General features: G+C 36.9%; 1 protein-coding gene across 4 annotated transcripts in view; it reads left to right on the plus strand.

Annotated features, from left to right (window-relative positions):
* Positions 1-25217, plus strand: part of RNGTT (RNA guanylyltransferase and 5'-phosphatase) — a 369143-nt gene that overhangs the window by 136928 nt on the left and 206998 nt on the right. The window lies entirely within an intron of this gene.

The following is a 25217-nucleotide window of genomic DNA, read 5'->3' on the forward strand; positions in this document are numbered from 1 at the left end:
GTTATCAGGGTCTCTATTTCTGTGCCCTGCCCAATCTATAGGGTAAGGATAAGGTTGGCTAACACTTAACCTGGGCCATGTCATTGGTGAAAATTTGCTAACTGGAGCAGTAGTCTCTTACAGAAATACTTTTGAAGTTATAAATCAGTGTAAAAGTTGGGCAAAAGCCACATGGTTTTAGTTTGCATTGGTTTTGAAAAAAAAATTAACTTGACAGCTTATGCTGTTATAATTCAAGTTCAGCATTTAAGAAAATGTGTCTTAGATTGTATAGGTTTCTTGAGTCTGAATCAGTGCTACTTAGACATATTTGCAGTGGATGACTATTAGAACTGTTCTTTAGGGATATGAAATTGTTGGGTTGAACAGTTTTTCATGTAGTTTTCCACTAGAAAAACCTGTTCTTTTTTTTTTCTTTCTTTATGTAGCCCCTTTAAGAAGCATATTCTCTTTTTTTAAAGGAATTTTGGTTGGAATTTTAACTATACTTCCCTCCCCACCATTTCCAGTTCTTACTGTTACTTTTTGTTCCCAGGAATACAGAAGGAAAGCTCATTTTGTAGCATGGTCTAAAGGATAAGAGTAGTAACACCGGGTATAGGATAGTAGGTACAGTAAACAGATTATTGCTGTAGAAATAATTATTTTTATCATTGCTAATGGCAATGGGTGAACTAGTGATATTATGAATGATAAAGCATTTGTCAGAGAAGTGTGTATCATTTTATGAGGAAAGTTTTTATGTGGTTTTAAACAAAATTTACAACTACAAAGAATGCATGTTTTTGCAGAACATAGAATATTTTTTCTGTATATTGTTAAAATCATGGTGATAACTTTGATTTTAGGACTTTATGTAGCTCTGTAAAAACCTACTCAATTTGTCATTTGATCTGTCAAGCCCAGTGAAAAGATCATGAGTTGTTCAGTTTTTAACTTTAATATACATAGTTACAATGTAATATCCAAGGTAGTAAAAATAAGTAGCAGCTTCTCAAATTACAACTTATTTGTATTTACAGCTTGAGGACCAATTAAAAAAGAATTATTTGAATGATTAATATGGTTTACAAAATTGTAAAAATCATGCAGCAAAGTTTCTCTGAAGGTTTCCTATTCATTTATCACCTAAGAAGAATCACCATTGCCATTAGCATTTACTGTATGTGTCAGAATTTTCCTCTGCATATATAAGCAAATACATTTGTTAATATTCTTACCAACCTCATCCAAGAGATGACTCTTAACATACTGTTCTGTACTTTGCTTTTTCTACTTAATGTATTTTGAGTCCCTTTGCCCTATTGGTACTTTGAGGTTATCCCCTTTTCATTCTTTTTTTTTTTCTTCCCTCCCTCCCTCCCTCCCTTCCTTCCTTCCTTCCTTCCTTCCTTCCTTCCTTATTTTTTTTAACAGTTGCACAGATTTCCATCTTATTAGTGAACCATAATTTAACTATTCCATAGCTTAGACATTTGAGTTGTTTTTCCTCATTTGGTAGATTTTTGTTTCTTTGTTTTGCATAGGAATATTCCATTGTGTCTGCACTAATTATTGAAGAGACTATCCTTTTTCATTGAATTGTATTTGTACCTTTATGAAAAATAGGTTGTCATGTATGTTTGGGTCTTTTTCTAGATTTTGTTCTTTTCTCTTGTTTTTATTTGTCTGCCTTTACACTAGTACCACACTGTCTTGATTACTTTTCAAATTAAATCTTGAAATGAGATAGGATTAATCTTCCAATTTTATACTTCTTTTTTGAAGTTGTTTTGGCTATTCTAGGCCTCTACATTTTCCTATGAGTTTTAGAATAAGCTTGTCAGTATATACAAAATGGAAGCTGGGATTTGGATTGGAATTGCATTGATTGTAGAGATCAATTTAGGGAGAAGAATTGATACTCTAACAATGTTGAATTTTCCAATTCATCAACCTGGTATTTTCCTTTTATTTAGGTCTTTAATTTCTCTCAGCTATTTTTGTAGTTTTAAGGATCAGGTTTTACTCATCCTAGTTTTTTCAGATTGGTTTCATACTGTTTGATATATATAGCATTTAAAAAATTTCAGGGGCAGCCCTGGTGGCTCAGTGGTTTAGCACTGTCTGCAGCCCAGGGTGTGATCCTGGAGACCCGGGATTGAGTCCCACATCGGGCTCCCTGCATGGAGCCTGCTTCTCCCTCTGCCTGTGTCTCTGCTTCTCTCTCTCCTCTCTGTGTATTCTCATGAATAAATAAATAAAATCTTTAAAAAAAATAAAAAAATTCAATTTTTAATTTTTGATAATATATAGTAATACATTGATTTTTGTATATTGATTTTTTCTTACAGTCTTGTTAAATATCTTAAAATATTTTGTTACTGTTTGTAATAATTCTTCAGTTAATTTTCTTAGATTTTCTAGTTATTTAATCATATTAAGTATAAATAGAAATAGTTTTCTTTAGTTTTTTAGATTGCTTTTTGTAGATTTCATCAGATCTTTTTATGTAGACAAACATGTTGTCTGGAAAAAAGGGGGTACTTTTACTTTCCATTTCCAGTCTGTATATCTTTTTTTGCTCTTGCCTTTTTGCACTGGCTAGAGCCTCTTATTTAATGTTGAATGGAAGTAGGGAGAGTGAACAAGCCATATTTGTTCCTTTTGTTTGGAGCAGGAAAAGTTTGTTTTTAACTATTAAGGGTGATGTTACCTGTAGGACTTTAGCAGATATCTTTTATACAAGATGAATTTTTAAATTTGAAAGCTGTTAATTTTCAAATACTGATTTTATACAATTCTCACTGTATATTTTGTTACTGTTTGTAATAATTCTTTAGTTGATTCTCTGGATTTTCTAGGTATTTAAGCATATTAAGTATAAATAGACATAGTTTTCCTCTTTAGATTTTTCATACATTAATTTTTTTCTCATCTGATTCAGTTATGCATGAATACAATTTTAAACTAGTGATAGTTATAGGGATCCTTGTTTTGTTTATGATTTGAGTAGGAATGCTTCTAGTGATTCTTCAAAGTATAATATATTGTCTTTGAGTCTGGAATCTATTTTATCAAGTTAAACAAGTGTCTGATTCTATTTTACTGAGTTGCTTTGCTTTTAAACAAGAATTAAGTATTCAGTGTTGTCAAGTGGCTTTTTATGTACTATGGGTAAAATATCATTATCTTTTTCTGTTAGATTTGTTTATCTCATGAATTAAATGAACATATTTCCTGATGTGATAAGCCCTAGTTAATCTTACTGTATTATTGTAAGTGTTTTTATTATAATTTCTTTAGAGCAGTTTTAGGTTCACGTTTTGTTTTGTTTTGTTTTTGTTTTTTTTTGGTTTCGGGTTTTTGTTTATTGTTTGCTTATTTATTTATTTAGAAGATTTTATTTATTTATTCATGAGAGACATAGAGAGAGGCAGAGACACAGACAGACAGAGAAGCAGGCTCCACGCAGGGAGCCTGATGTGGGACTCGATCCTGGGACTCCAAGATCATGCCCTGGGCCAAAGGCATGCACTCAACTACTGAGCCACCCAGGTGTCCCCAGGTTTTTGTTTAAATCACCATTAGTGGGATCCCTGGGTGGCGCAGCGGTTTGGCGCCTGCCTTTGGCCCAGGGCGCGATCCTGGAGACCCGGGTTCGAATCCCACGTCGGGCTCCCGGTGCATGGAGCCTGCTTCTCCCTCTGCCTGTGTCTCTGCCTCTCTCTCTCTGTGACTATCATAAATAAAAAAAATTAAAAAAAAAAAATCACCATTAGTGAACCTATGGTGTAATATTAGTTTCAGGTATAGAATTTAGTGATTCATCACTTACATACAACACCCAGTGCTCATTACAAGTGCTCTCCTTAATACCCATCACCTATTTTTTTTAAGATTATTTATTCATTCATTCATGAGAGACACACAGAGAGAGAGAGAGGCAGAGACATACGCAGAGGAAGAAGCACTCTCCTTGCAGGGAGCCCGATGTGGGACTTCATCTCCCAACTCCGGGATCACACCCTGAGTCGAAGACAGATGGTCAACCGCTGAGCCACCCAGGCATCCCTACCCATCACCTATTTAACCAGTCCCCCTTACCACTTCCCCTCTGGCAACCCTCAGTTTGTTCTCTATAGTTAAGAGGCTATTTTCTGGTTTGCCTCTTGTTCCATGTTCATTTGTTTTGTTTCTTAAATGCCACATATGAGTGAAATCATGTGGTATTTGTCTTTCTCTGAATTACTTTGCTTAGGGTGATACTCTCTACCTCTATCCATGTAGTTGCAAGTGGCAAGATTTTATTCTTTTCATGGCTAATACTCATTTATATCTATATCTGTATATATATACACACAGAGACACACACTACGTCTTCTTCATCAGTTGATGGACATCTAGGGCGTTTCCATAATTGGGCTATTATAGATAATTCTGCTATAAGCATTGGGGTGCATATAACCTTTTAAGTCAATATTTTTGTATTATTTGGATAAATGCATAATAGTTCAATGGCTGGATCCTACGGTTGTTCTATTTTTTTTTTATTTTTTTTTTATTTATTTATGATAGTCACAGAGAGAGAGAGAGAGAGAGAGAGAGAGGCAGAGACACAGGCAGAGGGAGAAGCAGGCTCCATGCACCGGGAGCCCGATGTGGGATTCGATCCCGGGTCTCCAGGATCGCGCCCTGGGCCAAAGGCAGGTGCCAAACCGCTGCGCCACCCAGGGATCCCGGTTGTTCTATTTTTAACTTTATTTTTTGGTATTTTTTTTATTGGCATTCGATTTGCCAACATATAGCATAATACTTGTTGATATGATCTATCCCGTTGATTATTTTATGAGTGTTGAACCAGCCTTGCATCCCAGGGATAAATCTCACTTGTTTAAGAAGAATAATCTTCTTAATGTACTGTTGGATCCTATTGGCTAGTATCCTGTTGAGAATTTCTGCATATGTGTTCATCAGGGATATTGGTCTGTAATTCTCCTTTTTGATGGGGTCTTTGGTTTTGGAATTAAGGTGATGCTGGCCTCATAGAACGAGTTTGGAAGTATTCCATCCCTTTCTATCTTTCGGAACAGCTTTAGTAGAATAGGTATAGTTTCTTCTTTAAACGTTTTATAGAATTCCCCTGGGAAGCCATCTGGCCCTGAACTTTTGTGTCTTGGAGGTTTTTGATAAGTGCTTCAATTTCCTCCCTGGTTATCATCCTGTTCAGGTTTTCTATTTCTTCCTGTTCCAGTTTTGGTAGTTTATGGTTTTCCAGAAATGCATCAATTTCTTCTAGATTTCCTAATTTATTGTTATATAGCTGCTTATAATATGTTTTTAAAATCATTTGTATTTCCTTGGTATTGATGGTGATCTCTCCTTTTTCATTTGTGATTTTATTAATTTGGGTCTTTTCTCTTTTGTTTTTAATAAGATGGGCTAATGGTTTATCTATCTTATTAATTCTTTCAAAGAACCAACTCCTGGTTTTGTTGATCTGTTCCATATTCTCTGGTCTCTATTTCATTGAGTTCTGCTCAAATCTTTATTAGCTCTCTTCTTCTGCTGGGTGTAGGTTTTATTTGCTGTTCCTTCTCCTGCTCCTTTAGGTGCCAGGTTAGCTTTTGTATTTGAGTTTTTTCCAGTTTTTTGAGGGATGCTTGTATTGCGATGTATTTCCCTCTCAGGACTGCTTTGGTTGTACCCCAAAGATTTTGAACGGTTGTATCTTCATTCTCATTAGTTTCCATGAATCTTTTTAATTCTTCTCTAATTTCCTGGTTGACCCTTTCATCTTTTAACAGAATGGTCTTTAACCTCCACGTGTTTAATTTCTTCCAAATTTCTTCTAGTGATTTAGTTCAAGTTTCAAAGCATTATGGTCTGAAAATATGCAGGGGACAATCCCAATCTTTGGTATCAGTTAAAACCTGATTTGTGACCCAGTGTGTGGTCTATTTTGGAGAAAGTTCCATGTGCACTTGAGAAGAATGTGTATTCAGTTGCGTTTGGATGTAAAGTTCTGTAAATATCTGTGAAATACATCTAGTCCAGTGTATCATTTAAAGCTCTTGTTTCTTTGGAGATGTTGTGCTTAGAAGATCTATCAATTGTAGAAAGCACCGTGTTCAAGTCTCCAAGTATAAGTGTATTATTATCTAAGTATGTCTTAACTTTGGTTATTAATTGATTGATATACTTGGCAGCTCCCACATTCAGGACATAAATATTCATGATTGTTAGGTTCTCTTGTTGCATATATCCTTTAAGTATGATATAGTGCCCCTCTTCATCTCTTACTACTGTCTTTGGGATAAACTTTAATTTATCTGATATGAGGATGGCTACCCCTGCTTTCTTTTGAGGACCATTTGAATGATAAATGGTTCTCCAACCTTTTATTTTCAGGCTGTGGTGTCCTTCTGTCTTAAATGAGTCTCTTTGTAGACAGAAAATAGATGGGTCTTGCTTTTTTATCCAGTCTGAAACCCTGTGCCTTTTGATGGGATCATTAAACTCATTCACATTCAGAGTTACTATTGAAAGATATGAACTTAATGTCCTCATAATATCTATTCAGTCCCTGTTTTTGTGGATTGTTTCTTTGGACTTCCTCTTTCTTTTACAGAGTCCTCCTTAATATTTCTTGCAGAGCTGGTTTGGTGGTCACATATTCTTTCAGTTTCTGCTTATCTTGGAAGCTCTTTATCTTTCCTTCTATTCTGATTGAGAGCCTTGCTGGATAAAGTATTCTTGGCTGCATGTTCTTCTCATTTAGGACCCTGAATATATCCTGCCAGCCCTTTCTGGCCTGCCAGGTCTCTGTGGAGAGGTCTGCTGTTAATCTAATATTTCTCCCCATATAAGTTAGGGATCTCTTGTCTCTTGCTGGTTTAAGGATTTTCTCTTTATCTTTGAAATTTGCAAGTTTCACTATTAAATGTCAGGGTTGAACGGTTTTTATTGATTTGGCGGGGGGACCTCTCTATCTCCTGGATTTGAATGCCTGTTTCCCTCCCCAAGTTAGGGAAGTTCTCAGCTATGATTTGTTCAAATACACTTTCTGGTCCTTTGTCCCTTTTGGTGCCCCCTGGAACCCCAGTTAAATTAGATTATTCCTTCTGAGGCTGTCATTTATTTCCCTTAACCTTTCCTCAGGATCTTTTAATTGTTTTTCTCTTTTTCTTCAGCTTCCTTCCTTGTCATCAGCTTGTCTTCTATGTCACTCACTCTTTCTTCTATTAACCCTCGTCGTTAGGACCTCCAGTTTGGATTGCATCTCATTTAATTGATTTTTTATTTTGGCCCGATTAGATCTAAATTCTGCAGTCATGAAGTCCCTTGAATCCTTTATGCTTTTTCCAGAGCCACCAGTGGCTTTATAATTGTGCTTCTGAATTGGCTTTCTGACATCGAATTGTAATCCAAATTCTGTAACTCTGTGGGAGAGAGGACTGTTTCTGATTCTTTTGTGGTGAGTTCTTTCTAGTCATTTTGCTCAGTGCAGAGTGGCTAAAACCAAGTTGTACTGGAAAAAGGAAGGAAAAAAAAAAGAAAAAAAGGGGGAGACAAAAGGAAACAACAAAAAACGGAAACGAAAAACAAAACAAAAAACAAAAGCTAACAAAAAAAACAAGGAGGGGTATCCTCTGATTCTATATACTGTAAGTCCCTCAACTTTCCCCGGAGCTTTTCAGTGCTGTTTGGTCAGGAACTTGCTCTTCCCCTGTCCTTCCAGCTGGTCTTCTGGGGGAGGGGCCTGCTGTGCTGATTCCCAGGTGTGTGCACCTGGGGGGAGCTGCCCTGCCCCCTGCCACATGCACAGTTCAGTGGGAGCTATTTATCCTATAAGGCCCCTGTTCCCTGGTGGCCCCGCTCAGTCCCAGGCACAAGGTGACACAGGGAGGAACAACAAGACTGGCGGCAGCCAGCTCTCCAGCTCTAGTGTCAGCTCCCGCAGTAACTACCGTAGTCTCCCAGTCCACACTGGCCTGGATGCTCGGGAAGTGGGGGGTGCTGATCTGCACAGCTCAGGGCCGCCCGGCAGCAGGAGCATCCTCGCTGTCCTGTGTCCTCCCAGCCTCCGCCTGTCCCTGGATAGAAGTGCGAACCCTTCTCACTGTAGCATTCCAGCTGTTCTCTCTTTAAATCTCAGGCTGAATTCGCAGGTTTTCAGGATGATTTGAAAGTTATTTAGGTAAGTTGGTGGGGACAGGTGACTTGAGACACTACTCTTCTGCCATCCTGCCCTGCCCCCTCAAATGCTTTTTCTGCATCTATTGAGAGGATTATATGGTTCTTTTCTTTTATTAATGTGGCATATTTATATTATTGATTTGCAGATGTTGAACCACCCCTGTAGCCCAGGAAGAAATCCCACTTGGTCGTGGTGAATAATCTTTTTTAATGTACCACTGGATCCAATTAGCTAGTATCTTGTTGAGAATTTTTGCATCCGTGTTCATCAGGGACATTTGCCTGTAATTCTCCTTTTCAGTGGGGTCTTTATCTGGTTTTGGAATTGAGGTAATACTGGCCTCATAGAATGAGTTTGGAAGTTTTCCTTCCATTTCTATTTTTTGGAACACTTTGAGAAAAATAGGTATTAACTTTTCTTTAAATGTTTGGTAGAATTCCCTTGGTAATCTGGCCCTGGACTTTTGTTTGTTGGGAGATTTTTGATTACAGATTCAATTTTTCTTGCTGGTTATTGATTTGTTCAAGTTTCCTGTTTCTTTTCAGTTTTGGTAGTTTATATGGTTCTAGGAATTTATCCATTTCTTCCAGATTGCCCAGTTTGTGTATAATTTTTCATAATATTCTCTTATAATCATTTGTATTTCTGTGCTGTTGGTTGTGATCTTTCCTTTCACGTTTGTGGTTTTGTTTCTTGGGATCCTTTTTTAAAATTTTTTATTTTTTTATTATTATTTTTTAATATAAATTTATTTTTTATTGGTGTTCAACTTGCCGACATATAGAATAACACCCAGTGCTCATCCCATCAAGTGTACCCCTCAGTGCCTGTCACCCAGTCACCCCCACCCCCCATTCACCTCCCCCTCCACCCCCCCTAGTTCGTTTCCCAGAGTTAGGAGTCTCTCATATTCTGTCTCCCTTTCTGATATTTCCCACTCATTTTTTCTCCTTTCCTCTTTATTCCCTTTCACTATTTTTTATATTCCCCAAATGAATGAGACCATATAATGTTTGTCCTTCTCTGACTGACTTATTTCACTCAGCATAATACCCTCCAGTTCCATCCACGTTGAAGCAAATGGTGGGTATTTGTCGTTTCTAATGGCTGAGTAATATTATTGGGATCCTTTCTGTTATCTTTTTCATAATTCTGTCTAGGAGTTTATCAATTTTATTCTTTAAAGAACTAGCTCCTCGTGTCATTGATCTGTTCAACTGTCTTTTGTTTGTTTGTATATCATTATTTCTGCTTTGATCTTTATTATTTCCCCTTTTCTGCTAGCTTTAGACTTCATTTGTTCTTTTTTTAGCTTCTTTAGGTGTAAGGATTAGGTTGTGTGTTTGAGATTTTTCTTGCTGCTTGAAGTGGGCCTGTATTGCTATATACTTTTTATGACCATTTTTGCTACATCACAAATGTTTTAGACCATCATATTTTCATTTTTTCCATGTATTTTTAAATTTCTTCTTTAGTATCTCGGTTGATTCATTCATTCTTTAGTAGGATGTTCTTTGGTCTCCATGTATTTTTGGTCTTTCAAATTTTTTCTTGTGGTTGACTTCAAGTTTCATAGCATTGTCGGAAAATATGCAAAGTATGATTTCTTTTTGTGCTTGTTGATGCCTGATTTGTGACCTGGCATGTGATCTTTTCCAGAGAATGTTCCATGTGCACTCAAAGAGAATGTATATTCTGCTACTTTAGGATGAAATGTTCTGAATATATCTGTTAAATCCGTCTGGTTCAGTGTGTTTCCTCGTTGATTTTCTGCTTAGATGATCTGTCCATTTTAAGTGGGGGTGTTAAAGTCCCCTACTATTACTGTATTTTTATCAGTAAGTTCCTTTATGTTTATATTAATTGTTTTATATATTTGGGTGTTCTCACGTTGGGGGGCATAAATATTTACAACTGTTAGATCTTCTTGTTGGATAGACCCCTTTATTATGATGTAGTGGCCTTCTTGATCTCTTGTTACAGTGTTTGGTTTAAAATCTGGTTTGTCTGATACAAGTATTGCTACTTGGCTTTTCTTGACATCCATTTGCATGGTAAATATTTCTTCATCCCCTCATTGTCAATCTAGAGGTGTTTTTAAGGTCAAAATGAGTCTCCTATAGGCAGCATATAGATGGGTATTTTTTTTTAATCCATCTGCCTATGTTGTTTGATTGCAGCATTTAGTATATTTACATTCAGAGTAATTATTGGTAGATATGAATTTAATGCTTAATTTTATTACTTGTTTTGTCATTTCTGGAGATTTTCTTTCTTCCTCTCTAGTCTGTTGATTTTGGTTTTTCTTTCCACTCAAAGTATCTCCTTTAATATTTCTTGCAGGGCTGGTTTTGTGGTCACAAACTTCTTAGTTTTTGTTTGTCTGGGAAACGTTTTATTTCTCCTTCTATTCTGAATGACAGTCTTGCTCGATAGAGTATTCTTGGCTGAATATTTTAACCATTTAGCACATTGAATGTATCATGCCACTCTCTTCTTGCCTGTCAGGTTTCTGTGGATAGACTTGCTGCTAACCCTATGTGTCTTCCTTTGTAAGTTAGGAGCTTCTTTTGTCTTACTGCTTTTAGTTTTTTTTTTTTTAATCTCTACATTTGGTAGTTTAACTACAATATATCTTGGTGTTAGCCTGCTTTTGTTGTTTTTGATGGGAGTTCTCTGTGCCTCCTGGATTTGGATGTCAGTTTCCTTCCCCAGATTAGGGAAGTTGTCACCTATAATTTCCTCAAGTAAATGTTTTGCCCCTTTCCCCTCTGTCTCCTGCTGGGACTCTTTCATATTATTAATGTTATTAAGTTTATGAAGTTGCTGAGTTTCCTGTCAACATTGATGCAATATTTTTCTTCCCCCCTTCTTTTCAGCTTCATTATTTCCCATAATTTAATCTTTTGTATCACATATTTGTTCCTCTGCTTCTTCTACTCTTGTGGTCATTACATTCAGTGCGTTTCAAGTCTTGTTTATTGCATTTTTCATTCTGGCATGACTAGTTTTTAGGTCTTTTATCTCTGTGGTAAAAACCCCCCTGGTGTCTTTTATGCTTTTTTCAAGTCCAGCTATTACCCTTATGATTGTTGCTTTAAATTCTGGATCACGAATATTACTTATATCTGTTTCAGTTAGATCCCAGACTGTGACCTTCCCTTGTTCTTTCTTTTGAGATGAATTCATCTGTCTTGGCATTTTGTTGTTGTCGTCATCGTCTTTTTTTTTTTTAATATTTTATTTATTTATTCATGAGAGACACACAGAGAGAGGGAGAGACATAGGCAGAGGGAGAAGTAGGCTCCATGCAGGGAGCCTGGTGTGGGATTGATCCTGGAACTCTGGGATCACGCCCTAAGCCAAAAGCAGATGCTCAATCGGTGAGCCACCCAGGTGTCCCTAGGTCTGTGTCTTCTTTAGTGTGTTAGGAAATCTGGTTATGTTTCTTGCCCCCAAGGGTAATGGCTTTATGAAGAAGAGGTCATATACTGTCCGGGGCCTGGTGCTTCAGGAAGTGTCTCTGGTGTATGCTGTGTGCACTCTGCTGCTGTATCTTGCCTGCTCTTTCCTGTGGCTAGTCCTCTACAGAGTTTTTCCTTGCCTGAAGTATGGAATATTTGGACCTTGGCCATACGATGGTAAGTTTTTTAACTAGGTGTGCTCTGGTCTGTTTATTAAAAGAGACCTGATGCTATAGTCAGTAGTCATGGGATTTGTGCTGGTCTCCTGGGGGAGGGGCCTGATGCACTGGTCCTCAGGCATACTTGCCCAAGAAAAGCTGCACTAGCTAACTGCAGGGGGTGGGGCCTGGTGTAAGCTGTTTAAGCTGCCATTGTTGGCTGTGCTGCTTACTGGTTAGTTTATGCTGAGAGGCCTGGGGAGGTTATGCTAAGGGGATGGTGAAGGAAAATGGTACTTGCTCATCTCCTAGATATACTCCAAGAAGGAGGAACCATCTCTCTCGTGCATCCCAGGGGATCTTCAGGTTTCGCCATCTGCTCCTGGGCTATCTGCCCTCTTTTCCATAGGACCATTGCAGCACCCACTGGTCTCCACACCAGCACTGCCACAGGTCTCTAAATCTCTATTTTTGGAGCCCTGCTGGTTGTAAAAACTCAGAAAAATCAGCCCCTCATGTTTTCCCAGTTACTGGCTTTGGGAAAATGTTTTCCTTGTGCAATTTTCTGTGTGTATTCTCCCTCTTCCTCCCTCCCTCCCGTCCTCTCTCCTTCCTTCCCTCACTTTCTCTCTTCCCCTATTTTCCTCCCCTTTCTGGACCTCGGCTCATTCCCTTACACAGCATCTGTGATCTGTTTTTTCCCAAACCGTATCTCCACACCTCCGCCTTCCATGATGTGGCCTCTTCTGTCCCTCTAGTTGTGCAGTGTGTTCCTTTAGTCCTCAGATCGATTTCTTGGGTGTTTAGAATGATTTAATATTTATCTAACTGATTGGGGGAGGAGGCAAGCTTAGGTCCTCCTACTACTGTGCCATCTTAGGTCCTTCTCTCACAACAAAATTAAAGGGTGATACAGAGATTTTCCATACACCTGCTGCCATTATACATTCATTGTCTCTTATATTATCAGTGTCACTCACCAAAATGTTACTTTTGTTGCCACCAATGAACATACATTGACACTCTAATCATTCCAAGTCTGTAGTGTACATTAGGATTTCCTCTTGGTGTTGTACATTTTGTAGGTTGGAAAAATATATTAATATCACATATCCATCATTATAGTATCATACAGGGTATTTTCACTGCCCTATAAATCCATGCTCTGCTTAATCATAATTCTCTTTCCCCTGCCCCTTGGCAACTTCTGATTTTTAAAAAAAAAAAATTAATTATTTGAGAGCGAGAGAGAGTGAGTGAGAGAGGAGTGAGCACGAGTGGTGGGAAGACAGAGAATTTCAAGCAGACTCTGTGCTGAGTGTAGAGCCCAGTATGGGGCTTCATCCCACAACTCTGAGCTCATGAGCTGAAACCAAGAGTTGGATGCCAAACCAACTGAGCCACCCAGGCACCCTAGCCCTGCTGATTTTTATATTGTCTTTTTTTGCCTTTATCAGTATGTCATATAGTTGGAATCACCCTTATTTTATTTTATTTTATTTATTTTATTTTATTTTATTTTTTTAAGATTTTTATTTATTTATTCATGAGAGACACAGAGAGAGAGGCAGAGACATAGGCAGAGGGAGAAGCAGGCTCCCCAGGAGGAGCCTGAGGTGAGACTCAATCCCAGATCTTGGGGTCACGCCCTGAGCCAAAGGCAGATGATCAACTGCTGAGCTACCCAGGCATCCCTGTTATTTTTTAAGATTTCACTTTTAAGTAATTTTGTTTCCCAGCATGGGGCTTGAACTCACAACCCCAAGATCAATAGTTGCATGCTCTATGGACTGAGCCAGCCAGGTGCCCCTTATTTTATTTTTTGGATCACACTATTTTAGACTGGTTTCTTTCACTTAGTAATGTGCCTTTACATTTCTCCATGTCTTTTTTCATGGCATGATAGTTAATTTCTTTTTAGTGCCGAGTAATATTACTTTGTTTGGATGTACCACAGTTTATTTATGCGTTCATCTACTGAAGGGGACATCTTGATTGTTTCCAAGTTTTGGCAGTTTATGAATAAAGCTGCTATAAACACCCATGTGTAGGTTTTGTGTGGACATAAGTTTTCAACTTTTTTGGGTAAATACCAAGGAGTATAATAATATATTTTATTTTTTTGATAAACTACTAAGCTGTCTTTCAAAGTGGCTGTGCCATTTTGTGTTTCCACCAGCAATGAGTGAGAGTTCCTGTTCCACATCTTTCTGAGCAATTGGTGATGTCAGTGTTTTAGATTTTGGGCATTCTACTATGTGTATAGTGATATCTTATTAGTTTTTAAATTTGCAGTTCCTTAATGACATATGATATGGAACATCTTTTCATTTCCTTATTTTTCTTCTAAATCTTTTGGTGAAGCGTTTTTTGTCTGTGACCAATTTTTTAATTTAGTTTTTCATTTTGTTATTAGGAGTCTTTGGATATTTTGGTTAAGAGTCCTTATTAGATGCGTTTCTTCAAATTTTTTTGTAGTATATGGTTTGTCTTCTCATTCTGTTGACATTACCTTTCACAGAGCAGAAGTTTGTAATTTTAATGAAGTCCAGTTTATCAATTATTTCTTTCCTGGATCATGTGTTTGGTATTATATTCTAGAAAGGCATAACCATACTGAAGGTCATCTAGGGTTTTTCCTGTGTTATTTTCTAGGAGTTTCATAGTTTTGCTTTTAACATTCAGGTCTATGATTTTTTTGAGTTAATTTTTGTGTAGGCATAAAGTCTGTGTCTAGATTCATTTTTTGGCATATGATATTCAGTTGTTAAAACACCACTATCTATCTTTGCCCCATTGTATTGTCTTTGCTCCCTTGTCATAGATCAGTTGATTGTGTATATATGAATCTGTTTCTAGGCTATGTACTTTGTTCTACTGATCTGTCTATTCTTTTGCTAGTATGCAGTATCTTGATTACTATAACTTTGTAGTAAGTCTTAAAGTCAGGTAGTGTCAGGCCTCCAACTTTGTTTCTTTCTTTTCAATATTATGTTGGTTTTCTGGGTGATTTGCCTCTCCATATAAACGTTAGAGTCAATTTGTCAGTATCCCCAAGTAATTTGCTGGCATTTTAATTGGTATTGCATTGAATCTATAGATCAAGTTGGTAAGAACTGACATTTTGACATTATTGAATCTTCCTATCCATGAGCATGGAATAGCTCTCTCCATAATACATAATGTATTAATTTTAAAAGATGTGCTCCCTAGTTTTTTTCCTAACATTTTATTTAGGATTTTTGCATTGATGTTCATAAATGATCCTGTTCTGTAAATCTTTGGTAACTTTTCCTTCAGTGTTATACTTGTTTCATAAAAAGAACATAGGATTTTCTTTCTCTCTCTCTCTCTCTCTCTCTCTCTTTTTTTTCTTTTTTTTTTTTCTTTTTTGCTTTGTTCTGGAGTAGTTTTAGTAGCCTTAAATTGCCTATTTTGATGGGTTTTGTGGAATTCTCCCATGAAACTTTTTGGGCTCTAGTATTTTGGGGTTGGGTTAAACAGATTTATTGGACTTTCTCTACGTCTCCTATGAAAATTGGTTTGTTTAGATTTTTTCCCTCTTCTGAAGTCTGTTTTGGTAATTAACATTCTTTGTAAGATATCTACTTTATTAATATTTTAAAATGACTTGTAAAAAAAATAAATAAATAAAATGACTTGTATAGGGTTGAGAAAGTAATTATAAGATTTTAGATTTCTTTTGTTTTTATGGTTATTTCCTCTCAGGATTTATTAGTTGAATATTTCTTTCTTTGGTTTATTCTTTTTTTAAAATATTTTATTTATTTTTGAGAGAGAGATTGAGCAACAGCAGGAGCAGGGGGAAGGGTGGAGGGAGAGGGCAGAGGGAGAAATAGCCTTCCCCAGAGCAGGTAGCCCAAAGCAGGGCTCGATCTCAGAATCCCGGAATTGTGACCTGAGCCAAAGGCAGATGCTTAACTGACTGAGCCACCCAGGTGCCTCTCTTTACTTTTTTTTCCTTAATAATAGTAGCTTTTATTTATTTTTATTTTTTATTTTTATTTTTATTTTTTGCCTCCACAGTAAACCAGCTTTCAGTTACAGATCTCTGTACTTTTCCTAAGCAAAACCTACTTTTATTTTAATTAATCTTTGGTTTGTACCTCTCTTTATTTTATTGTCCTTAAAGAACTTTATTTAATGTTAAGCAGAGGGAGAATCTTAAGCAGGCTCCATGCCCAGCATAGAGCCAGATGTGGGGCTCCGTCTCATGACTCATGAGACCTGAGCCAAAACCAAAAGTCAGACGCTTAACTGACTGAGCCACCCAGGTACCCTGTCCTTTATTAACTTTTTGAGTTTGGCACTGAACTCATTGATTCTCATTCTTTTCTTGCAGATATTAGTACTTAAAATTTTCTCTGAGACTGCTGTAGTCTGATAACTATAATATGATATCAGGTAACTTTTGTTATGTTTTTAAGAATTCTGCAATTTTCTTTTTTGCCTTTTCTATGTTCATTAAAAAGTTGTGAAATTTCAGGGTGGAAGAGTCTTTATTTTCTGAATTTGTTATTTTAAATTTTATTGTGTTAAGATGAAAAATATTATCTGTATTTTTCTGCTTTTTGGAACTTATTATAAGACATTATAATTCTTTTTACTGTTTCTTAGACCCTTCAAAAGATGTTATTTTTATAATTTCAGGGTAAAAATGTTGATATATGTCAGACTTACCTTACTAATTATGTTTTTGATTTTTGTCTTAATATTTATTTTTGGTTCAATCTGTTGTGGACTAAGTGAGGTAAATGAAAGCTTCCTAATAACTAGTGTCTGTTTGTTTAATTATAATGTCTTTTAAAGTTTCTTCATGAATATTCATACTATAAATACAGTACTTTTTGGTGATGATAAATCCACAGAGAATTGTTTATTCATTTGGATTTATCTTTAGACTTATAAACTGTTTTTTTTTTTTACTTGTTTAATCTTTTTTTTTGTCTTGACTGTTAAGATTGTGACTAATATTGTGAGCCTTGTTTCTTTTTGTGTTTGCCTTTGTGCATCTTACCATTTAAAATGTTTTTTGAATCATATCATTTCCCTTATGTGCTTTGTATACAGTGAGGTTTTGTTTTCCTTTGTGATACACACTGTAACACTTCTATTATTTGGAATTTTAAATAGTTTTATTGAGGTGTTATTGCATATCATATAATCTACTCATTTGAAATGTATAATTTCAATGAATTCAATTTAGTGCCCAGTTCAGATTGTGTGATCACCACCACAATCAACTTTAGAATATTTTCCATCACCTCCAGAGAAACTCTCTACTTGTTAGCAACCATTCCCTGATTCTTCCAAACTTGTAGCCCTTGGTAGCCACCAGCCTACTTTTTCAGTCTCTAAAGATTTGCCTAGTTTGGACATTTGATAGAAACAAAGTCATTCAATATGTGATGTTTTGTGACTGTCTTCTTTTACATAGCCTAACATTTTTAAGATTCATCCACATTGTAGCATTAATCTGTGTTCCATTCTTATTATGGCTGAATAATAATTCATTATATGGCTATATAACATTTTATCTATTCTTCAGTTGATGGACATTTTTAGTTTTTTTTTTTGGTTATTATAAATAATGCTGCAACAAATATTTCTTTTTTTTTCTTTTTGCAACAAATATTTCTGTCAAAGTACTTATGTGGACACGTGTAGAACTCTTATTTTTTAAAGTGATGATTTATTCCATTTATATTTATCCACATGATAGATCTATTGGGTATCAGTGCTGTCATTGTTTTATGTTTTCTATTTTCATAATTAACCACAAGTCTTTCATTCTGCTGTTAAAATGTGTGTGGGTGCATGTGTTTCCAGTTTTCTGGTATTTGGTCTGTATTTTTTTTTTTTATTTAATTTTTTATTTATTTATGATAGTCACAGATAGGGGCAGAGACACAGGCAGAGGGAGAAGCAGGCTCCATGCACCGGGAGCCTGATGTGGGATTCGATCCCCGGTCTCCAGGATCGCGCCCTGGGCCAAAGACAGGTGCCAAACTGCTGCGCCACCCAGGGATCCCTGGTCTGTATTTTTGTTCTAGTAGTTAATTTCATAATTATGTCTTTCTATGATACCTTCAGTTTTGTATTTCTTTAAATATTACCTATTAAATTCCTATCTATGCATAATATAAGTCTTTGTTCTTTTATTCCCATTTTTCCAGTATTAGCCTTTAATAAATAATATTTTCCTACAGTAAAATATACTTCTACTACTTGATTTAACATTAAATTGCAAACCTAGAGTCCCAGCCCATCATTTTTCCCTTTTTTCCTTTTAGTGTTTATTTATATTATTTTCATGTTTTGGGGGTGATTGATATTTACACTGTTCTTTCCTTCTTTTTTTTTTTTTTTTTTGTTCTTTCCTTCTAATCCCCACATTTGTTTTATTAGGCTTTACTGCTTTGGTAACCACTTCTTTTCCTGTTCTTGCTTGGTTGAAGTTTATTTCTTAGTGGTTTTCTCAAGAATATTTCATGAGAATAGTGGTCCCTTAGTTCTTGCATGTTCAAAAGTGTTCAAAGTAACCTTTGTTTTTGAAGAGTCATTTGGAGGAATATAGAATTTGGCTCACACTTAACCTTTGAGTGTTCCACTGTCCTCTAATATTTAATATTGTTGTGAAGCAGTAATATGCCATCTCCATCTGATTTTTTTCCCCTTCCATTTTAATTAACTTAATCTTTTTGTTCCTTTGCTCAAAAGATTATTTCTTCATCTTTAAAGTTCACTAATTTCCCAGAAATGTCTTAGAGTTAACTGTTCTAGGTCAATTTTCTCTGGCACTTATATTCTTCTTAATATGGAGATTCAGGTTTTAAGTTTTCTTAGCTTTTATCTTTAAATATTTGTGATATTATATTGATCGGCTTTCCTCTTTGGACATTTTGGCTGTGTTCGTATTATGTCTCCTTTTCCATCTTTCAAGGCAGCAGTTCTCTGACTTTAGTGAGCTTCTGAATTGTCTAGAGGGCTTGTTAAAGCAGACTGTTGGGTTCCATTCCCAGATTTTCTGATTCTGGTAAGTCTCCAGTGGCATGAGAATTGGCAGTCTCCCAAATTCCCAAGTGAAGCTGCAGCTGCTTGTCCAGGGACCCTGCTTTGAGAACCATTGCTCTAAATCTAATATTGATGCCCTGATCCTTTCTTTTGTTCTGTTTCATTTTGTTGTAGCCTTTAAATTTATATTCTCTTGCTCCTGTTCTATATTATTATTCTATATTCTTTATAATTCCTTAATTTCTGTGATTATTTTTTCCCTTGAACTGTTTTCCTGTGTATTGTCTTTTTCAGTTGTTTTGCTTTTTCCTTGAATCTCTATTATTTCTTTTTTGTTTGTCTTTACAGCAGTGAGAGTTTTATTAATTTATTTTATTTTATTTTTAAAGATTTTATTTATTCATGAGAGACAGAGAGAAAGAGAGTGAGAGAGAGAGAGAGAGAGAGGCAGAGACATAGGCAGAGGGAGAAGCAGGCTCCATGCTGGAAGCCCGATGTGGGACTTGATCCCGGTACTCTGGGTTCACGCCCTGAGCCAAAGGCAGATGTTCAACTGTTGGGTCATCCAGGTGTCTCGAGTTTTATTATTTTTTAAAAAGTCATCATAAAATGTTTGGTAAAAATTGTCATTCACGTAGGGCAGTATTTTTTTTCAAGTTTGCACTGTCACTATTACATTTCTGTCTCTTTCATCCAGTACTTTTGTATTGATGCTATGTCAGTTTTCTTAATATTACCCATCTTTAAAGAAATTAGATATGCTTGGATCACTTATTTGCAGGAGGTTGCTGTGGAGGAGAATACAGATTATATTACCCAAGGCTTTACTTTGGCCATGCTTTTTCACAGAGTCAAGCTTGTTCTAGGCAGTATGCCTTTTCTATGCTATTCTTTTAAGTAACCCCACTGAATGTGTTCTAGACTTGCCTAGGAGCTGGAGTGCTTCTGTCTTTTTATTCTGGTTTCTGTATTCAGTATTTCAAATATTGAAATTCACTTTTTCACTTCTAGGCAAGCCATTTACTTTCAGGAAGTGTATTTTTGTGCACAGTTTCTGGCATCTGCTGCTAATTCTTTCAACCACACTGTGAACTTTCCTTTAGCCCCCTTTCTCTTGGATTCTAGCTATGTTTTATAGTTTACATTTGTATTTCAGAATCTGTGGATTATATTTGCCTCTGAGTTTTGCTGAAAAACATGAGTCACTTTAAAAAAGTTTCTTTGACAAATAAAATCACAGGTAAAAATCTTTTCTTTATTTTTTAAAAGATTTTATTTATTTATTCATGATACACACACACACACACACACACACACTCACACACACACAGAGGCAGAGACGCAGGCAGAGGGAGAAGCAGGTCCATGCAGGGAGCCCAATGTGGGACTCAATCCCAGGACTCCAGGATCACGCCCTGGGCCAAAGGCAGGTGCTAAACCGCTGAGCCACCCAGGGATCCCCGGTAAAAATCTTTTTTTGTTGCTGGGATGATTTATAGGAGGAGAAGGAGAGAACTGTATCAATGTTCATGTTGGAACTTCATGTCAATACTTTGAAAGCCTTGGGTATGATTAAAGCATTTAGGCAGATTTATGGGTATTGTTAGAGATGTCATTAAATTTTCTTACAAGATTTATTTTTGACTAAAAAAATATAAACAATCACAGATTTCTTTTTTTTGATATTTTATTTTTTTATTATTATTTTTTTAATTTATTTTTTATTGGTGTTCAATTTACCAACATACAGAATAACCCCCAGTGCCCGTCACCCATTCACTCCCACCCCCCGCCCTCCCCCCCTTCTACCACCCCTAGTTCGTTTCCCAGAGTTAGCAGTCTTTACGTTCTGTCTCCCTTTCTGATATTTCCCACACATTTCTTCTCCCTTCCCTTCTATTCCCTTTCCTATTATTTATATTCCCCAAATAAATGAGAACATATAATGTTTGTCCTTCTCCGACTGACTTACTTCAATCAGCATAATACCATCCAGTTCCATCCACGTTGACGCAAATGGTGGGTACTTGTCATTTCTAATAGCTGAGTAATATTCCATTGTATACATAAACCACATCTTCTTTATCCACTCATCTTTCGATGGACACCGAGGCTCCTTCCACAGTTTGGCTATTGTGGCCATTGCTGCTATAAACATCGGGGTGCAGGAGTCCCGGCGTTTCATTCCATCTGTATCTTTGGGGTAAATCCCCAACAGTGCAATTGCTGGGTCGTAGGGCAGGTCTATTTTTAACTCTTTGAGGAACCTCCACACAGTTTTCCAGAGTGGCTGCACCAGTTCACATTCCCACCAGCAGTGTAAGAGGGTTCCCTTTTCTCCGCATCCTCTCCAACATTTGTGGTTTCCTGCCTTGTTAATTTTCCCCATTCTCACTGGTGTGAGGTGGTATCTCATTGTGGTTTTGATTTGTATTTCCCTGTTGACAAGTGATGTGGAGCATTTTCTCTTATGCATGTTGGCCATGTCTATGTCTTCCTCTGTGAGATTTCTCTTCATGTCTTTTGCCCATTTCATGATGGGATTGTTTGTTTCTTTGGTATTGAGTTTAATAAGTTCTTTATAGATCTTGGAAACTAGCCCTTTATCTGATATGTCATTTGCAAATATCTTCTCCCATTCTGTAGGTTGTCTTTTAGTTTTGTTGACTGTATCCATTGCTGTGCAAAAGCTTCTTATCTTGATGAAGTCCCAGTAGTTCATTTTTGCTTTTGTTTCTTTTGCCTTCCTGGATGTATCTTGCCAGAAGTTACTGTGGCTGAGTTCAAAAAGGGTGTTGCCTGTGTTCTTCTCTAGGATTTTGATGGAATCTTGTCTCACATTTAGCTCTTTCATCCATTTTGAGTTTATCTTTGTGTATGGTGAAAGAGAGTGGTCTACTTTCATTCTTCTGCATGTGGATGTCCAATTTTCCCAGCACCATTTATTGAAGAGACTGTCTTTCTTCCAATGGATAGTCTTCCCTCCTTTATCGAATATTAGTTGCCCATAAAGTTCAGGGTCCACTTCTGGGTTCTCTATTCTGTTCCACTGATCTATGTGTCTGTTTTTGTGCCAGTACCACACTGTCTTGATGACCACAGCTTTGTAGTACAACCTGAAATCTGGCATTGTGATGCCCCCAGATATGGTTTTCTTTTTTAAAATTCCCCTGGCTATTCGGGGTCTTTTCTGATTCCACACAAATCTTAAAATAATTTGTTCTAACTCTGAAGAAAGTCCATGGTATTTTGATAGGGATTGCATTAAGCGTGTATACTGCCCTGGGTAACATTGACATTTTCACAATATTAATTCTGCCAATCCATGAGCATGGAATATTTTTCCATCTCTTTGTGTCTTCCTCAATTTCTTTCAGAAGTGTTCTATAGTTTTGAGGGTATAGATCCTTTACATCTTTGGTTAGGTTTATTCCTAGGTATCTTATGCTTTTGGGTGCAATTGTAAATGGGATTGACTCCTTAATTTCTCTTTCTTCAGTCTCATTGTTAGTGTATAGAAATGCCACTGATTTCTGGGCATTTATTTTCTATCCTGCCATGCTACCAAATTGTTGTATGAGTTCTAGCAATCTTGGGGTGGAGGCTTTTGGGTTTTCTATGTAGAGTATCATGTCATCGGTGAAGAGGGAGAGTTTGACTTCTTCTTTGCCAATTTGAATACCTTTAATGTCTTTTTGTTGTCTGATTGCTGAGGCTAGGACTTCCAGTACTATGTTGAATAGCAGTGGTGAGAGTGGACACCCCTGTCTTGTTCCTGATCTTAGGGGAAAGACTCCCAGTGCTTCCCCATTGAGAATGATATTTGCTGTGGGCTTTTCGTAGATGGCTTTTTTAAGATGTTGAGGAATGTACCCTCTATCCCTACACTCTGATTTTGATCAGAAATGGATGCTGTATTTTGTCAAATGCTTTCTCTGCATCTAATGAGAGGATCATATGGTTCTTGGTTTTTCTTTTGCTGATATGATGAATCACATTGTTTTACGGGTGTTGAACCAGCCTTGTGTCCCAGGGATAAATCCTACTTGGTCATGGTGAATAATTTTCTTAATGTATTGTTGGATCCTATTGGCCAGTATCTTGTTGAGAATTTTTGCATCCATGTTCATCAGGGATATTGGTCTGTAATTCTCCTTTTTAGTTGGGTCTTTGTCTGGTTTTGGAATTAAGGTGATGCTGGCCTCGTAGAATGAATTTGGAAGTACTCCATCTCTTTCTATCATTCGGAACAGCTTTAGTAGAATAGGTATGGTTTCTTCTTTAAACGTTTTATAGAATTCCCCTGGGAAGCCATCTGGCCCTGGACTTTTGTGTCTTGGGAGGTTTTTGATGACTACTTCAATTTCCTCCCTGGTTATTGGCCTGTTCAGGTTTTCTGTTTCTTCCTGTTCCAGTTTTGGTAGTTTGTGGCTTTCCAGGAATGCATCCATTTCTTCTAGATTGCCTAATTTATTGGCGTATAGCTGTTCATAATATGTTTTTAAAATCGTTTGTATTTCCTTGGTGTTGGTAGTGATCTCTCCTTTCTCATTCATGATTTTATTAATTTGAGTCCTCTCTCTCTTCTTTTTAATAAGGGTGGCTAATGGTTTATCTATCTTATTAATTCTTTCAAAGAACCAACTCCTGGTTTTGTTGATCTGTTCCACAGTTCTCCTGGTCTCGATTTCGTTGAGTTCTGCTCGAATCTTTATTAACTCTCTTCTTCTGCTGGGTGTAGGATCCATTTGCTGTTTTTTCTCTAGCTCCTTCATGTGTAAGGTTAGCTTTTGTATTTGAGTTCTTTCCAGTTTTTGAATGGATGCTTGTATTGTGATGTATTTCCCCCTCAGGACTGCTTTTGCTGCATCCCAAAGATTTTGAACGGTTGTATCTTCATTCTCATTAGTTTCCTTGAAACTTTTTAATTCTTCCTTAATTTCCTGGTTGACCCTTTCATCTTTTAGCAGGATGATCCTTAACCTCCATGTGTTTCAAGTCCTTCCAAACTTCTTGTTGTGATTTAGTTCTAATTTCAAGGCATTATGGTCTGAGAATATGCAGGGGACAATCCCAATCTTTTGGTATGGGTTCAGACCCGATTTGTGACCTAGTATGTGGTCTATTCTGGAGAAAGTTCCATGTGCACTTGAGAAGAATGTGTATTCAGTTGAGTTTGGATGTAAAGTTCTGTAGATATCTGTGAAATCCATCTGGTCCAGTGTATCATTTAAAGCTCTCGTTTCTTTGGAGATGTTGTGCTTAGAAGACCTATTGAGTATAGAAAGAGCTAGATTGAAGTCACCAAGTATAAGTGTATTATTATCTAAGTATTTCTTCACTTTGGTTATTAATTGATTTATGTATTTGGCAGCTCCCACATTCGGGGCATATATATTGAGGATTGCTAGGTCCTCTTGTTGGATAGATCCTTTAAGTATGATATAGTGTCCCTCTTCATCTCTCACTACAGTCTTCGGGGTAAATTTTAGTTTATCTGATATAAGGATGGCTACCCCTGCTTTCTTTTGAGGACCATTCGAATGGTAAATGGTTCTCCAACCTTTTATTTTGAGGCTGTAGGTGTCCTTCTGTCTAAAATGAGTCTCTTGTAGACAGCAAATAGATGGGTCCTGCTTTTTTATCCAGTCTGAAACCCTGCGCCTTTTGATGGGGTCATTAAGCCCGTTCACGTTCAGAGTTACTATTGAGAGATATGAGTTTAGTGTCATCATGATATCTATTCAGTCCTTGTTTTTGTCGATTGTTCCACTGGACTTCTTCTTAAAGGGGAATTTTAAGAGTCCCCCTTAAAATTTCTTGCAGAGCTTGTTTGGAGGTCACATATTCTTTCAGTTCTTGCCTGTCTTGGAAGCTCTTTATCTCTCCTTCCATTTTGAATGAGAGCCTTGCTGGATAAAGTATTCTTGGTTGCATGTTCTTCTCATTTAGGACCCTGAATATATCCTGCCAGCCCTTTCTGGCCTGCCAGGTCTCTGTGGAGAGGTCTGCTGTTACCCTAATACTCTTCCCCATAAAAGTCAGGGATTTCTTGTCTCTTGCTGCTTTAAGGATCTTCTCTTTATCTTTGGAATTTGCAAGCTTCACTATTAAATGTCGAGTGTTGAATGGTTTTTATTGATTTTAGGGGGATCTCTCTCTTTCCTGGATCTGAATGCCTGTTTCCCTTCCCAGATTAGGAAAGTTTTCAGGTAGAATTTGTTCAAATACATATTCTGGCCCTCTGTCCCTTTCGGCACCCTCGGGAACCCCAATTAAACGTAGGTTTTTCTTCCTCAGGCTGTCGTTTATTTCCCTTAATCTATCTTCATGGTCTTTTAATTGTTTATCTCTTTTTTCCCCAGTTTCCCTCTTTGCCAT

Source organism: Canis aureus, chromosome 7, assembly GCF_053574225.1.
Source record: "Canis aureus isolate CA01 chromosome 7, VMU_Caureus_v.1.0, whole genome shotgun sequence".
Classification (NCBI taxonomy): domain Eukaryota; kingdom Metazoa; phylum Chordata; class Mammalia; order Carnivora; family Canidae; genus Canis; species Canis aureus.